Below are 17,655 nucleotides of genomic sequence, written 5' to 3' on the forward strand. Positions count from 1 at the left end.
ATGCAAATAAACAAAGTCAAAGATGGCTGCGCTCATTGCCAGAAAAATATGAACTTAGTTTAGCCACTTTTCAGCATATTACAAATCGTCAATGTACTTGTTACAGTATATACAAGTACCGGAGCACATGACTTGACAAGCTGTTTACTATATTTGACAAATCACAAAGCAAAGAAAATGTTTTCACCTCACAGATCATCACACCAGATACAAGCCTACTGCCTAGCCTAACCGTAGCGTGAAAGCTAAACAGGGATGAAACCATTTTAGGGCAGTTTGTGGTGGGGTTCATTTCATTTATGGGGGGTTTTCAAGTTCGTGGGGGGTAGAAATGGGGGGAAAGTATTATGGGGGGATATGATGCAGGAAATATTACTATGTGTAAGGACCGACGCTGGAGTTGAGAAGCAGGTACGGGGAGTCAAACATTTAATGAGGAACAGACAAGGCACAAAACAGACACAGCGTCAGCACACGGGTAACAAAACAACATAGGAACGTTAATGTGGAAGCGGGGAACCGAGCTGGGGGACAGACAGATATAGGGAAGGAAATAACAGGTGATTGAGTCCAGGTGAGTCCAAAGGATCGCTGATGCGCGTGACGAAGGAAGCAGGTGTGCGTAATGATGGTGGCAGGAATGATTAATACTGGGGAGCCCAGCGCCCTCGAGCTCCAGGGGGAAGTTTATACTAATTCAAATTAAACCCCTGGAAAAGGGGGTCTGAGCTGGCAACCCTGAGGTACCAAAGTTCAATCTGATGTCGCATTCAAAATGACTGGGAACTGGGAAATCGCCGACTTCAGTGTATTCAAAGACAACTGGAAACTCTGAAAAAAACGAGCTCCGACTGGGATCTTTTTTTTGAACGGTCATAAAACTCGGAATTCCAACTTGGGAACTCGGGCCTCTTTCTAGAGCTCCGACTTTCCGATCTGAAGATCATTGACATTGTGATTTTACAGTTGTCTTGAAAGCACCATAATTCATTTGAGTGAACTATCCCTTGTTATAACATCTTTGGTCTGACAGAAGCTTACGTGACAACCAGAATGCATTGTATGATGTCAACAAACACGGTGCCACACATAGCTGGCAAATAGCTTAGCATCAGCTCATCATAATCAGTACTACATTCAAAAAAGTATTTTATACATATCATGTGTGTCCAGTACAATCTATGAAAGAATCAGAATGCATGATTTGTCACCAGTACTTCAAAACGTGAATAAAACAGTAAAGACATTATGATCCATACATACATATGGTGTGCTACAGCAGAAACAACAAGATATAGATAAAATAAGCCACTTACTTTGATAGGAATGCACACATGTCCAAAGTCCAATTTGTAAGGAAAACAACCTTGTAAGGAAAACAACACAATGCAGGCGCCAGCCAGAAAATGAGCTGGGGGGAAATGTTTGTGCAAGGCCTGTTCTGACTAGAGATGCGCAATGTCTTCAAATATGATCTGGGGAAACACTGGGGAAGTGCTTGGGCTCTCGTCGAAGGGAGAAGTTTGTCCGCTCAGTAAAGCCTCAAACATAAATTGTCCGCAGCAGTGAAATGGGCTAGTTCTTATGGAAATTAACGAGGAGGCGGAACACACCTCAATTCAAACTGTTGTTAGAAAATCATTTGAAATTGGCAAGTTGAAACATAGCCTATATATAATTAGCAGGCAGCGTGCCTTGGTTTGAGGGCAGCGCGGGTAACTGTCCTGTTGCGTAACAATCACATGGAACAGTGAGAGCATTCTGACATCACGCGCATGAGAAAACTCACGCAGGGCGACGGTTAGAGATATTTGGAACTCACAAGGGAATTAAGGACATGGCTCTGCAAGTCCCCATTATTCCTCAACACCTTATTGGTAAATGAAGTGGTTGATGAATGTACAAAGCCATAACTCCTCTGTTTCTTGTTAGTCAAGTCACAACAAATGACCTTAAGCATCAGAGTTGTGCACCTGTAAGACTTCCTTCTCCTTCTTTAGTCCTCTGCCCCCCCTTCTCTTGTCCAGGCTCCTCTAAACTGCATCAGCAAGGCCCTGTCCTCCAGCCCCAGTTTCGCCTCCCTCTACACCCACCACCCTCCACTCCTACACTTCCTCTTCCGCTACCCAGAGCTGGCCGAGCTCTTTGGGCCCCGGGTCCTGGAGCTGTGGTTGTCCCACCGTGCTGAGGCCACACTGCAGTCAGACACAAACAGTAAGAAGACAGAGGGCCCGTCAGAGCAGAACCAGGATTCAGACAACACAGCCCTGCTGACTCTGCTGAAGAAGAGCCCCACTGTCATACTGAACTTGCTGGTGAGGGAGGGAGACCCCATGTACTGTCCAGAGACCTGGCACAAGCCTTTTTCTTTGCCAATCCCAGCTCTCTGCATGAACCCCTGCCTCTCTGTGTCTGTAGGGCATGGTGTGTACCAGGGAGGCTCCCCTGGCAGAACGTGCTGTAGAGGTGCTGGGGAGTTTCCTGCAGGGTCGGCGGGGCTGTAAGGCCGGCCTGTGTACCCTACTCAGACCCACTCTGCTACAGGTGCTCCAGAGACTGGGCCTGGAGAGCAGCCAGGGGACAGGAGGTGAGGAGAAAAAATGAGAGTATACCATTATTTATATATATAGTCTCTCTATATAATAGCCATATATCCTCATATTACAAATATAATTGGTAAAGAAGATCCATGTATACTGAACAAAAATATAAATGCAACATGCAACAATTTTAAACAACTTTACTGAGTTACAATTCATATAGGGAAATCAGTCAATTTAAATAAATTCATTAGGCCCTAATCTATTGATTTCACATGACTGGGCAGGGGCGCAGGCATGGGTGGGCCTGGGAGGGCATAGGCCCACCCACTGGGGAGCCAGGACCAGCCAATCAGACTATGTCTCCACAAAAGGACTTTATTACAGAGAGAAATTCTCCTCAGTTTCATCAGCTGTCCGTGAGGCTGGTCACAGACAATCCCGCAGGTGAAGAAGCCGGATGTGGATGTCCTGGGCTGGCGTCGTCACGTGGTCTGCGGTTGTGAAGCCAGTTGGATGTACTGCCAAATTCATTAAAACGATGTAAAGAAAGGAACATTCAATTGTCTGGCAACAGGTCTGGTGGACATTTGTGCAGTCAGCATGCCAATTTCACGCTCCCTCAAAACTTGAGACATCTGTAGCATTGTGTGTGACAAACAACACATTTAAAAGTGACCTTTTGCTGTCCACAGCAATATAGGGAAGGAAGCCCTCAGTGTAATGATCATGCTGTTTAATCAGCTTCTTTATATGCCACACCTCTCAGGTGGATGGATTATTTTGGAAAATGAAAAATGCTCACTAACACGGATGTAAACACATTTGAGAATAATAAGCTTTTTCTGTGTATGGACCATTTCTGGGATTTTTTTTTACAATTTCAGCTCATGGAACATGGGATCAACACTTTACATGTTGCAGTTGATATCAAGTGCAATAGAAGAAAATGTGCTTTGACGTTGCTCTCCGGCGGATGGATACCCATTGAGGTTGTGTAGGTTCATTTATGTAGCTCAAGGGCACACTACAACTATATGTCCACTCTGGGGGGTTGAACTAACTAGTTACCATCAGCTCTCCCACTAGAACACGCTGCACGATTTAATTTGCATGAATAAACTCAGCAAAAAAAGAAACGTCTTCTCACTGTCAACTGTGTTTATTTTCAGCAAACTTAACATGTGTAAATATTTGTATGTACATAACAAGTCTCAACAACTGCGATTTAAACTGAACAAGTTCCACAGACATGTGACTCATAGAAATTGAATAATGTGTCCCTGAACAAATGGGGGTCAAAATTAAAAGTAACAGTCAGTATCTGGTGTGGCCACCAGCTGCATTAAGTATTGCAGTGCATCTTCTCCTCATGGACTGCACTGGATTTGCCAGTTCTTGCTGTGAGGCACATGCAAGTACAAGGCACCTCACCTGCTGTGAGGCCCTAGCCCTCACCCTCCGATCCAACAGGTCCCAGACGTGCTCAATGAGATTGAGATCCGGGCTCTTCGCTGGCACTGACATTCGCAGAACACTGACATTCCTGTCTTGTAGGAAATCACGCACAGAACGAGCAGTATGACTGGTGGCATTGTCATGCTGGAGGGTCATGTCAGAATGAGCCTGCAGGAAGGGTACCACATGAGGGAGGAGGATGTCTTCCCTGTAACACACAGCTTTGAGATTGCCTGCAATGACAACAAGCTCAGTCCGATGCTGCTGTCACATACCGCCCCAGACCATGACGGACCCTCCACCTCCAAATCAATCCTGCTCCAGAGTACAGGCCTCGGTGTAACGCTCATTCCTTCGACGATAAACGCGAATCTGACCATCACCCCTGGTGAGACAAAACCGCGACTCGTCAGTGAAGAGCACTTTTTGCCAGTCCTGTCTGGTCCAGTGACGGTGGGTTTGTGCCCATATGCAACGTTGTTGCCGGTAATGTCTGGTGAGGACCTGCCTTACAACAGGCCTACAAGCCCTCAGTCCAGCCTCTCTCAGCCTATTGCGGACAGTCTGAGCACTGATGGAGGGATTGTGCGTTCCTGGTGTAACTCGGGCAGTTGTTGCTGCCATCCTGAACCTGTCCCGCAGGTGTGATGTTCGGATGTACCGATCCTGTGCAGGTGTTGTTACACGTGGTCTACCAATGCGAGGACGATCAGCTGTCCGTCCTGTCTCCCTGTAGCGCTGTCTTAGGCGTCTCACCGTACGGACATTGCAATTTATTGTGCTGGCCACATCTGCAGTCCTCGTGCCTCCTTGCAGCATGCCTAAGGCACGTTCACGCAGATGAGCAGGGACCCTGGGCATCTTTCTTTTGGTGTTTTTCAGAGTCAGTAGAAAGCCCTCTTTTAGTGTCCTAAGTTTACATAACAGTGACCTTAATTGCCTACCGTCTGTAAGCTGTTAGTGTCTTAACGACCGTTCCACAGGTGCATGTTCATTAATTGTTTATGGTTCATTGAACAAGCATGGGAAACAGTGTTTTACAACCCTTTACAATGAAGATCTGCCAGGTTATTTAGATTTTTACAAATTATCTTTGAAAGACAGGGTCCTGAAAAAGGGACGTTTCTTTTTTTTGCTGAGTTTATATACTTTATATTAACCTATAATGCTGTAGGGTGACTATCTAATGTAAATAAAATGCAGCCAGGGGAGTATGGAAATTAGTGTTTTTGGCCTCTTTCTTGCTCTTTCATGTCTCGCTCCCGTTAATTATTTCTCCCCCTTATCCCTCTCCCAATCTCTAGTTAATTATTTCTCCCCCTTATCCCTCTCCCAATCTCTAGTTAATTATTTCTCCTAGTTAATTATTTCTCCCCTTATCCCTCTCCCAATCTCTAGTTAATTATTTCTCCCCCTTATCCCTCTCCCAATCTCTAGTTAATTATTTCTCCCCCTTATCCCTCTCCCAATCTCTAGTTAATTATTTCTCCCCCTTATCCCTCTCCCAATCTCTAGTTAATTATTTCTCCCCCTTATCCCTCTCCCAATCCTAGTTAATTATTTCTCCCCTTATCCCTCTCCCAATCTCTAGTTAATTATTTCTCCCCCTTATCCCTCTCCCAATCTCTAGTTAATTATTTCTCCCCCTTATCCCTCTCCCAATCTCTAGTTAATTATTTCCCCCCCCTTATCCCTCTCCCAGTTAATTATTTCTCCCCCCTCTCCCAATCTCTAGTTAATTATTTCTCCCTCCCTCTCCCAATCTCTAGTTAATTATTTCTCCCCCTTATCCCTCTCCCAATCTCTAGTTAATTATTTCTCCCCCTTATCCCTCTCCCAATCTCTAGTTAATTATTTCTCCCCCTTATCCCTCTCCCAATCTCTAGCCGTGGGCTCTCTCCCTCTGGCTCTGAGGTTGCTGTGCCTGATGCAGACCAGTGGCTCCACTGAGAATGAGATGGACGGCATCCACTTCAAACTGCTCTACCACGGTGAGGTCACAGGGTCAAAAAAGGAGTCAGTCATGCATAATTCACTCAGCTCTATAGCTTTTGGTCCAACGTCATAACTTCTCCACTATTTCTCGCTGTACTCACTCTGTACTCACGCTGTACTCTCGCTGTTCTCACTGTACTCCCTCTGTACTCACTCTATACTCACGCTGTACTCTGTACTCACTCTGTACTCACGCTGTACTCACTCTGTACTGTCGCTGTACTCACTCTCTACATTCAATATCAGTTCAATCGATATATAAATGCCTTAGGGTTTTTGCTCACATCAACAAAACATATGCCATAAGCATAAGCTGAATTTGTAGATGAAAGTAATATTTAAGTATCAATAACATGTCGGCTTTCTTCCGACTACAGATGTTATGATCTTGCATTCTGTCTGATGTCTTATTTTGTCTCCTGTCTTACTATGGGCGCGTTCCAGTGAGTAACCTGGCAGGGAAGCTGCAAGCCTCCAACACGGAGTGTCTGTTGCCAGCCTTCAGCTACCTGTACTGCTGTCTGCGCCTGTCACCCCCTCACTGCACTGACAGAGGTGACAAACTCAGTCTGCCACCCTGTCCTTCTCATTAAGTGCAGCACATCGAGCAGCCTTCATACACTCTGCCACCTGCCTCTCTCTCTCACTCACACAGTCCCCCAGAGACACAGATTGCGTTGTGCCGTCTGGCCTGTAAGAGAGGCACATACTTGTACAGAACCAGTCGGTGCCATTCACAAGGGCACACAACACACCCACACATTAAATTGGTAGTATGTTTTATATATTGGATAATATCTTGAGTGTGATCTCTTTTTGTTTTCTCCTCCCAGCTGTGTCCATGCTGCTGTGTAACGCCAGGCTGATGGAACAACTGCAGGCTACGCTGGACCTCTCCTCTTCCCTCTCTCCTCCGTCTGCCCTGCTGTGCTGCTCTCGCCACCCTGCAGCACACTCATTCAGCTCAGGTTGTTCTGTCACGCTAACCCTTATGAAGACCTTTACACAGGCTACACAATGTATACCCTTATGAAGACCTTTACACAGGCTACACAATGTACACCCTTATGAAGACCTTTACACAGGCTACACAATGTACACCCTTATGAAGACCTTTACACAGGCTACACAATGTATACCCTTATGAAGACCTTTACACAGGCTACACAATGTACACCCTTATGAAGACCTTTACACAGGCTACACAATGTATACCCTTATGAAGACCTTTACACAGGCTACACAATGTACACCCTTATGAAGACCTTTACACAGGCTACACAATGTACACCCTTATGAAGACCTTTACACAGGCTACACAATGTACACCCTTATGAAGACCTTTACACAGGCTACACAATGTACACCCTTATGAAGACCTTTACACAGGCTACACAATGTACACCCTTATGAAGACCTTTACACAGGCTACACAATGTACACCCTTATGAATACCTTTACACAGGCTACACAATGTACACCCTTATGAAGACCTTTACACAGGCTACACAATGTATACCCTTATGAAGACCTTTACACAGGCTACACAATGTATACCCTTATGAAGACCTTTACACAGGCTACACAATGTATACCCTTATGAAGACCTTTACACAGGCTACACAATGTACACCCTTATGAATACCTTTACACAGGCTACACAATGTATACCCTTATGAAGACCTTTACACAGGCTACACAATGTACACCCTTATGAAGACCTTTACACAGGCTACACAATGTACACCCTTATGAAGACCTTTACACAGGCTACACAATGTACACCCTTATGAATACCTTTACACAGGCTACACAATGTATACCCTTATGAAGACCTTTACACAGGCTACACAATGTACACCCTTATGAAGACCTTTACACAGGCTACACAATGTACACCCTTATGAATACCTTTACACAGGCTACACAATGTATACCCTTATGAAGACCTTTACACAGGCTACACAATGTACACCCTTATGACTACCTTTACACAGGCTACACAATGTACACCCTTATGAATACCTTTACACAGGCTACACAATGTACACCCTTATGAAGACCTTTACACAGGCTACACAATGTATACCCTTATGAATACCTTTACACAGGCTACACAATGTAGTACAAAACATACTGGAGTGAGGACAGGAGCAGGGGACTTACCAGGGGAGACACCCTGTCCTCTACAGCTGACAATGGAACACACATTGAATACAGCACTCAAAACAGAAAAATGTATCAGAGACCTTGATGTTAGACAATACATTTGTCTTTTTGTACTGTAGGACAGTGTGTTGTTGAACAGAGAGCATTGTTGACATAGAGATCCTGTTAAATTACATTCCTAGTTCTATGGTTGTTGCCTTATCATGTCTTGTAATTGTCTTCCCTTTCTGTATCCCAAGGTCCATAGAAGCATCAGGTTGAACCGGGCAGCACGGTGCAGGCCCTGGTCTTTGGGAAGAGGAAGACAGGCAGCCTCTTACTGGGTAACAACGCTCCACCACACTAAGCAGAGCAAAGCAGCATTGTTACACAGGCTTTAATTCTGTTATGTGGCCTTCCTCCAACAGAGGAGTTGGGATAGAAATGTCCCGCTGGTTGTGTATCTCTGTCTCCCTGTTGTATGAGTGGGCTGTCAGGGTGATCTACGGTCTCTCTCCTCCGCTGCCGCCTCCTCCCTCTGTTTTCTCTCTCGCTCTCCTTCTCTCTTTCTGCTATCGCTAATTGTCTCTTCTCTCCCTTAGAGGGGTCTAATATCTCAGTGTACATGAGTGTTTGACAAAAGGGTCCTCTTTCAACCTCTCCCCTCTCTCTTCTCTGCCCACGTTCTCCCTCTCCTCACTCCAAATCTCCTTGAATCCCACACCATCTCCCTCCACATCCTCTCGTTCCTCTGTCTTCCCTCATTCTGCCTCTCCTCCCTCGCCTTCCACCCCACAGCTAGTTCCCTGAGGCTGCTGCAGGCTGTTCTAGATATTGACCTGGAGTCTCCAGTGCTGTGTGTGAGTGTTGGCCCTGCGGCAGGACAGAGGCCCCTGGGGGACACAGGCAGCTCTCGGTACCCACTGGGATCCTACGGGGCCCGCTGCCTCATCACCGCACTCTACGGCCTCCTGCTGCAGGTCAGACACACCACACATACACACACACTCACTCACTCTACAGAGCTATTAACACCCCAGAGCTGTTAACACTACAGAGCTGATAACACTACAGAGGTGTTAACACTACAGAGGTGTTAACACTACAGAGGTGTTAACACTACAGAGATGTTAACACTACAGAGCTGATAACACTACAGAGGTGTTAACACTACAGAGCTGTTAACACTACAGAGCTGTTAACACTACAGAGCTGTTAACACTACAGAGCTGTTAACACTACAGAGGTGATAACACTACAGAGCTGTGTTAACACTACAGAGCTGTTAACACTACAGAGGTGATAACACTACAGAGCTGTTAACACTACAGAGCTGTTAACACTACAGAGCTGTTAAGACTACAGAGCTGTTAACACTACAGAGCTGTTAACACTACAGAGCTGTTAACACTACAGAGGTGATAACACTACAGAGCTGTTAACACTACAGAGGTGTTAACACTACAGAGCTGTTAACACTACAGAGGTGTTAACACTACAGAGGTGTTAACACTACAGAGGTGTTAACACTACAGAGCTGTTAACACTACAGAGCTGTTAACACTACAGAGCTGATAACACTACAGAGCTGTTAACACTACAGAGCTGTTAACACTACAGAGGTGATAACACTACAGAGCTGTTAACACTACAGAGGTGTTAACACTACAGAGCTGTTAACACTACAGAGGTGTTAACACTACAGAGGTGTTAACACTACAGAGCTGTTAACACTACAGAGGTGATAACACTACAGAGCTGTTAACACTACAGAGGTGTTAACACTACAGAGCTGTTAACACTACAGAGGTGTTAACACTACAGAGGTGTTAACACTACAGAGGTGTTAACACTACAGAGCTGTTAACACTACAGAGCTGTTAACACTACAGAGCTGATAACACTACAGAGCTGTTAACACTACAGAGCTGTTAACACTACAGAGGTGATAACACTACAGAGCTGTTAACACTACAGAGGTGTTAACACTACAGAGCTGTTAACACTACAGAGGTGTTAACACTACAGAGGTGTTAACACTACAGAGGTGTTAACACTACAGAGCTGTTAACACTACAGAGCTGATAACACTACAGAGCTGTTAACACTACAGAGGTGTTAACACTACAGAGGTGATAACACTACAGAGCTGTTAACACTACAGAGCTGTTAACACTACAGAGCTGTTAACACTACAGAGGTGTTAACACTACAGAGGTGTTAACACTACAGAGCTGTTAACACTACAGAGGTGTTAACACTACAGAGCTGATAACACTACAGAGCTGTTAACACTACAGAGCTGTTAACACTACAGAGGTGATAACACTACAGAGCTGTTAACACTACAGAGGTGATAACACTACAGAGCTGTTAACACTACAGAGCTGATAACACTACAGAGGTGTTAACACTACAGAGCTGTTAACACTACAGAGCTGTTAACACTACAGAGGTGATAACACTACAGAGCTGTTAACACTACAGAGCTGATAACACTACAGAGCTGTTAACACTACAGAGCTGATAACACTACAGAGCTGATAACACTACAGAGCTGTTAACACTACAGAGCTGTTAACACTACAGAGGTGTTAACACCTCAGAGTTCTTCCCCATACTGTTTTTATTCCTCCATTTTCCATTGATTCATTGTTTTCATTGTTGTTCGACAATCATCCCTGGTAGAACACAAGGCCGATGTGGTAAAGCACTCAAATGTGTCCTTCCTTTCTACCCTCTGTTTCTCTTTCTCTACAGTGCAGCCTTTTCTATTCTATGTATAGTACACTGGTGTTAATGGCAGGGTTATGGGGATAAAAACACTTCATAAATACTGCGTATCATTACTGTCATCACTTAATGTCTGGGTCAGAGCTCACAGTAACTCTACATGAAGTGTCTTCAACTCCTGTCTCTCCTGCTGTCTCTATAGCATAGTTTAGTCTATGCTGTGTATGTATAGTGAAGAATGCACTTAATGTGTCCCTCTTCCTATATAACCAATTTGGTGTTGAATACTTCCATATCAGTGGCTGCTCTGTGGAGCGTAGCTCCTCCTCGGTCCACTAAGCCGATGATGTGAGTCTGCACTGGCTTCCAGGATTAGACTGGAACTCTCTGTGGACCTCCTCTCTATAGCCATCTGCCCTACTTCACTATTTTGGGACACTAATCACTAGTCACTGCCTCAGTAGGGGCGGCTGTGGAGTGGGAGGTAATGCATTATTAAATAATCCCTCACTCTCTCTCTTTCTCTCGTTCTATCTGGTTCTCTCTCTTTTCCATCCCTCTGTTTGGCTTCATATCTTCTCTTTCTCTCTTCTATTCATCCCTCCAGCTGGCTAAATGTCTTTCTGTCCTCCGCCTCTTCCAGAAGCAGGAGCTGTTGCTCAGTGTGTCAGTGAACTGCCTGGGGTCTCTGCTGCAGTTTCTGCAAAGGAGAAGTCCATCTACAGGTACCAGACTCAGACCAATCAAATCAACAGGTGTAGACTAACAGTGAAATGTTTCCTTACGGGGCCTTTTCCAACAATGCAGAGTTAAAGATAACAATAGAAATAGTGACACACGGAATAAATACACAGTGAATAATGAATAATGAATAACAGTAACGAGTAAAAATAACAACACAGGTATCTTTTGGTTGTCGCTATAGCAACAGCCTCCAGGAACAACAAAATACACAATATTCACATCTTCCAGTTAAATGAGGAAAAGGAATTAAGCCACAATATGTACATAACTGCCATGTGGTACAGTATTTCAAATTTTAGTACAGAAAAAGATCATTCATATTGTGGTTAGTTGTAGAGCTCAATCTGATTTAGTCAGCATTCTTTGGAAGGTTAGCCTGGTTTCTGTGTCCAGTATCGCTGAATGACTGCATAGCTACTGTACATCGTTACAATCTGTGTGAAAGTGCAAGGTATAGCACCTTTCATTTTTGATATTCTTCCGAGCATGGATTAAATTAATTCTATTATTTCTGCATCTCAGTCTCCTTGGGTTATTCCTTTTTATGATTTGAGTGCAAGTACTTTTTGAACTCTACAGATGTTTTCTCTTCCACGCATTTGTTCATTCTAGCGTGACGGCAAACCCTCATACTGGCTTTCTATATATATATATATATATAAGTAAAATTGGGTGAATTTTGGCCCATTCCTCCTGACAGAGCTGGATATATAGGTGTAACTGAGTCAGGTTTCAGGGCCTCCCAATATGCATTTTTCAGTTCTGCCCACAAATGTTCTATAGGATTGAGGTCAGGGCTTTGTGATGGCCACTCCAATACCTTGACTTTGTTGTCCTTAAGCCATTATGCCACAACTTATGAAGTATGCCTGGGGTCATTGTCCATTTGGAAAACCCATTTACGACCAAGCTTTAACTTCCTGACTGATATCTTGAGATGTTGCTTCTATATATCCACATAATTTTCCTTTCTCATGATGCCACCTATTTTGTGAAGTGCACCAGACCCTCCTGCAGCAAAGCACCCCCACAACATGATGCTGCCACTCCTGTTCTTCACGATTGGGATGGTGTTCTTCGGCTTGCAAGCCTCCCCCTTTGTCCTCGCAACATGACGATGGTCATTATGGCCAAACAGTTCTATTTTTGTTTCATCAGACCAGAGGACATTTCTCCCAAACGTACGATCTTTGTCCCCATGTGCAGTTGCAAACCGTAGTCTGAATTTTTTATGGCGGTTTTTGGAGAAGTGGCTTCTTCCTTGCTGCGCAGACTTTCAGGTTATGTTGATATAGGACTCGTTTTACTGTGAATATAGATACTTTTGTACCTGTTTCCTCCAGCATCTTCATAAGGTCCTTTGTTGTTGTTCTGGGATTGATTTGCACTTTTCGCACCAAAGTACGTTCATAGCTAGGAGACAGAACGCGTCTCCTTCCTGAGCGGTATGACGGCTGCGTGGTCCCATGGTGTTTATACTTGCGTACTATTGTTTCTACAGATGAACGTGGTACCTTCAGGCGTTTGGAAATTGCTCCCAAGGATGAACCAGACTTGTGGAGGTCTACAATATTTTTTCTGAGGTCTTGGCTGATTTCTTTTGATTTTCCCATGATGTCAAGCAAAGAGGCACTGAGTTTGAAGGTTGGCCTTGAAATACATCCCGAGGTACACCTCCAATTGACTCAAATTATGTCAATTAGCCCATCAGAAGCTTCTAAAGACATGACATCATTTTCTGGAATTTTCCAAGCTGTTTAAAGGCACAGTCAACATATGTATATAAACTTCTGATCCACTGGAATTGTGATACAGTGAAATATTCTGTCTGTAAACAATGGTTGGAAAAATTACTTGTGTCATGTACAAAGTAGATGTCCTAACCAACTTGCCAAAACTATAGTTTGTTAACAACAAATTTGTGGAGTGGTTGAAAAATGAGTTTTGCTTTCTCCAACCGAAGTGCTTGTAAACTTCTGACTTCAACTGTATATACAGGGAGTACCAGTACCGAGTCGGTGTGCAGGGGTATAAGGTAATTGAGGTAGCTTTGTACACATGGGTAACAGGTAAAGTGACGAGGCAACAGGATAGATAATAGACAGTAGCAGCAGCGTATGTGGTGAGTGTGAAAGTGTGTGTGTGTGGCGTCAGAATGTCTGTATGCGCATGTTATGTGTGTGTGAGCATATGTAGTGTGTGTGTTGGGGTGTCAGTGTAAGTGTGTGTTTGTGTGTGTGTAGAGTCCAGTGTTTGTGAGATTTAGTTATTAAAAGGGTCAATGCAGGTACAGTGGAGCAAAAAAGTATTTAGTCAGCCACCAATTGTGCATGTTCTCCCACTTTTAAAGATGAGAGGCCTGTAATTTTCATCATAGGTACACTTCAACTATGACAGACAAAATGAGAAGAAAAAAATCCAGAAAATCACATTGTAGGATTTTTAGTGAATTTATTTGCAAATTATAGTTATTTAGGCAGGTTACCTTGGCGTTCTTGGGAACCGGGACTATGGTGGTCTGCTTGAAACAATTTGATATTACAGACCGGGTCAGGGATAGGTTGAAAATGTCAGTGAAGACACTGGTTCAGTGTTGCTTGCCCTCAAAGCGGGCATAGAAGGCATTTAGCTTGTCTGGTAGGCTCGCGTCACTGGGCAGCTCGCGTCTGGTTTTCCCTTTGTAGTCCGTAGTAGTTTTCAAGCTCTGCCACATCCGACGAGCGTCAGAGCCGGTGTAGTTGGATTCAATCTTAATCCTGTATTGATGCTTTGCGTGTTTGATGGTTCGTCTGAAGGCATAGCGGGATTTCTTATAATCGTCCGGATTAGTGTCCCACTCCTTGAAAGCGGCAGCTCTAGTCTTTAGCTAGGTGCGGATGTTGCCTGTAATCCATGGCTTCTGGTTGGGATATGTACGTACGGTCACTGTGGGGACCACGTGGTCAATGCACTTTGATGAAGTTGATGACTGAGGTGGTATACTCCTCAATGCCATTGGATGAATTCCAGAACATATTCCAGTAGAACAGTCCTGTAGCGAAGCATCTGCGCCATCTGACTACTGTGTATGTCAGTGTATTCACGCCTCACCATCATCCTGACCTCTCCTTTTCCCCTCTGTCACCAGCCCAGCATGTGGTGTGTCAGCCCTGGAGTCGCTTCCTGCTCTACTCTCTGCTCAACTCTGGAGAGAGCTGCCTGCTGCACCCAGCCACACTCACACTACTCACACTGGTAAGACTGCACCCAGCCACACTCACACTACTCACACTGGTAAGACTGCACCCAGCCACACTCACACTACTCACACTGGTAAGACTGCACCCAGCCACACTCACACTACTCACACTGGTAAGACTGCACCCAGCCACACTCACACTACTCATACTGGTAAGACTGCACCCAGCCACACTCACACTGGTAAGACTGCACCCAGCCACACTCTGCTAGGTGAACTGAACAAGTGTGCTCGCATACTCCCTTAAAAGACCTTTGCTTGAAAAACGAGAAGAAAGAGGCAATAGTACTGTTTGTCTTGAGACGCCATAGCCAGTATACACTTCCTCAAAAGAGTTAGAATTCATCTAAGATAACTCAAGAAAACTGCAATTCATTTGGATGTTTTTGCCAAGGAGATCTTAGTCACACAATTTTACATCTAAATAAGATGTTTGGTGCAGTTTTTCTCAAGTGAAAAAATCTGCATGAAAACGAATTGTCTGTCGTTGAATGACAACAAACACTTAATTGAAGAATCCCTACTGTTGACCAATCACAGACGAAGGAGCGTAGACTTTTTCTATCGAACTTCGGCTTGTCACAAGAACATTTTTGTGTGGACAAATAGTCGAAAAAACCCTTGCGAAGACCAAAACGTCCCAAAATGGCGTCATAATAAATACACATATATGAACTACTCCGAAATGTTTCGGATGGGAAGCATGCAGATGCTTCAAGACTGCACCCGGACACACTCATACTACTGTTCGTCTTTGAAGCAGTGCAGGGCCATTTTGAAGTGTATTCAAATGTGTCTTTGCCTTCTGTTTGTAAGCACCCCGATGATGCCTTGAATACCAACACATGTCCCTCCCATGCAGCTGTTGCGGTATGGCAGTAGGGTGGTGGTGTGGGAGCCAGACCTGTGTCAGGTGTTGGAGGCGGTGGAGAAGAGAGGCCTGAACGAGCTGGGAGAGAACACAACACAGGCCCTGAGACAGCTGCTCACACAGGTACAGTACACAACACAGGCCCTGAGACAGCTGCTCACACAGGTACAGTACACAACACAGGCCCTGAGACAGCTGCTCACACAGGTACAGTACACAACACAGGCCCTGAGACAGCTGCTCACACAGGTACAGTACACAACACAGGCCCTGAGACAGCTGCTCACACAGGTACAGTACACAACACAGGCCCTGAGACAGCTGCTCACACAGGTACAGTACACAACACAGGCCCTGAGACAGCTGCTCACACAGGTACAGTACACAACACAGGCCCTGAGACAGCTGCTCACACAGGTACAGTACACAACACAGGTCCTGAGACAGCTGGTCACACAGGTACAGTACACAACACAGGCCCTGAGACAGCTGCTCACACAGGTACAGTACACAACACACTGACTGGAACACATACAGCAGCAGAGTAAAATGCAAACAGAGAGCACACAGGCAGAGCTCTATGAGACTATGTTGAACGTCACTGAGACACACTCTTTTAATTGTCCCATGTCCAAGCAGCTCCCTGTCACCACCTCTACGCCATTGTGTCACACATGACAGTGGCAGGACACAGGCCCTCATAGGGTTTGTCTGGTTCAGAAATGGAATGTCACTGCACTGAAAAGTCATCAATGTCCCCATTTGTCATGTGATACAGCATCATGTTGGCCCTGCTGCCTCCCTTAGTGACAGAGCTTTGATGTGTATGTGTGTGTGTGTGTGTGTGAGACTCTTATTCAGGGGTTAGCGGGGCTGAATGTACTCCAGCAGTGTGCGCTTCAGTAGCTTGTCAGATCAGAGCGGTTCTTATAGGAGACTGTCCTGTCACGATATCTGGTGCATGCTGTCTCTTATAATAATAATAATAGATTTATTTTATACAGCACTTTTCATTACAAAGATAATCTCAAATATGCTGTAAATACAAACTAAAGAAATGTAGAAATGTGTCAGGTCTTGGTGCTGGTCTTCCACAGATGATCCGGTGTGTTCAGCCAGGCAGTTAAGAAAAGCTGGGCAGTAGCGTAAGCGGATGGACCTTCAGTGGCACTGAGAGGGAGCTGCGTCATTCAGAAATATAGGCCAATCTGAGGCCACCGATTTGGATGGTCATGGCTAGATGGGATACAGATGTCAAATTGACGTCAAACGTTTTTGTTTTTTGCATTTTAGCTAACCATAACTCTTTTCCTAAGATGAACCTAATTCTCCTAGCTTGCTATGTTAATTATCCTAACCTGCTGCGTAAATTCTCCTGACCTGCTACTTAAAGTACATTCTGGTCAATTCTGACATAAGCTGTATCCCAGGGGTAGGCAACCCTGTTGCTTGAGTACTGCAGGATTTTGTTCCCAACTAGGCACTACACCTGACCAACAGCTAATTGATCAGTAAAGTGATTGCCTAAATTCAAACACAACTGGTCTTCCCGGTCGGTTAAATCAAAAACATGAAGTGGCTGCTGTACTCCAGGACCAATGTTGCCTACCCTTTCTGTATCCCTTCTAGCCTATTTACTGCCAACTGCAGTTATGGAATGTTTGCTCATGAGTATAGTTCATTGGCTGATCCCTCCTGGTGACCTGGATGGAGGTACTGTATGTGATCCTTCATAACCCATAGGAAGTCCCACCCAGTTGACTTCTTCTAATGGTGAAAGTCCCCAATGGTGCTGCCCATGCTGAAACGGGCTTTTGGCATTAGAGTCCTCTGTCTATGGGTTTACTTGCTTTCGCGATAAGCAGGAGGGGGAGGGATTTACCGCGTACAGAGGCCTGTGTGCCGCTCTAAAATTTCCGTCTGGAAAC

General features: G+C 44.8%; 1 pseudogene; it reads left to right on the top strand.

Annotated features, from left to right (window-relative positions):
* The window catches only part of LOC135564858 (meiosis inhibitor protein 1-like), a 29,823-nt pseudogene that overhangs the window by 6,616 nt on the left and 5,552 nt on the right, over positions 1–17,655 (top strand).

Source organism: Oncorhynchus nerka, linkage group LG26, assembly GCF_034236695.1.
Source record: "Oncorhynchus nerka isolate Pitt River linkage group LG26, Oner_Uvic_2.0, whole genome shotgun sequence".
Lineage (NCBI taxonomy): Eukaryota > Metazoa > Chordata > Actinopteri > Salmoniformes > Salmonidae > Oncorhynchus > Oncorhynchus nerka.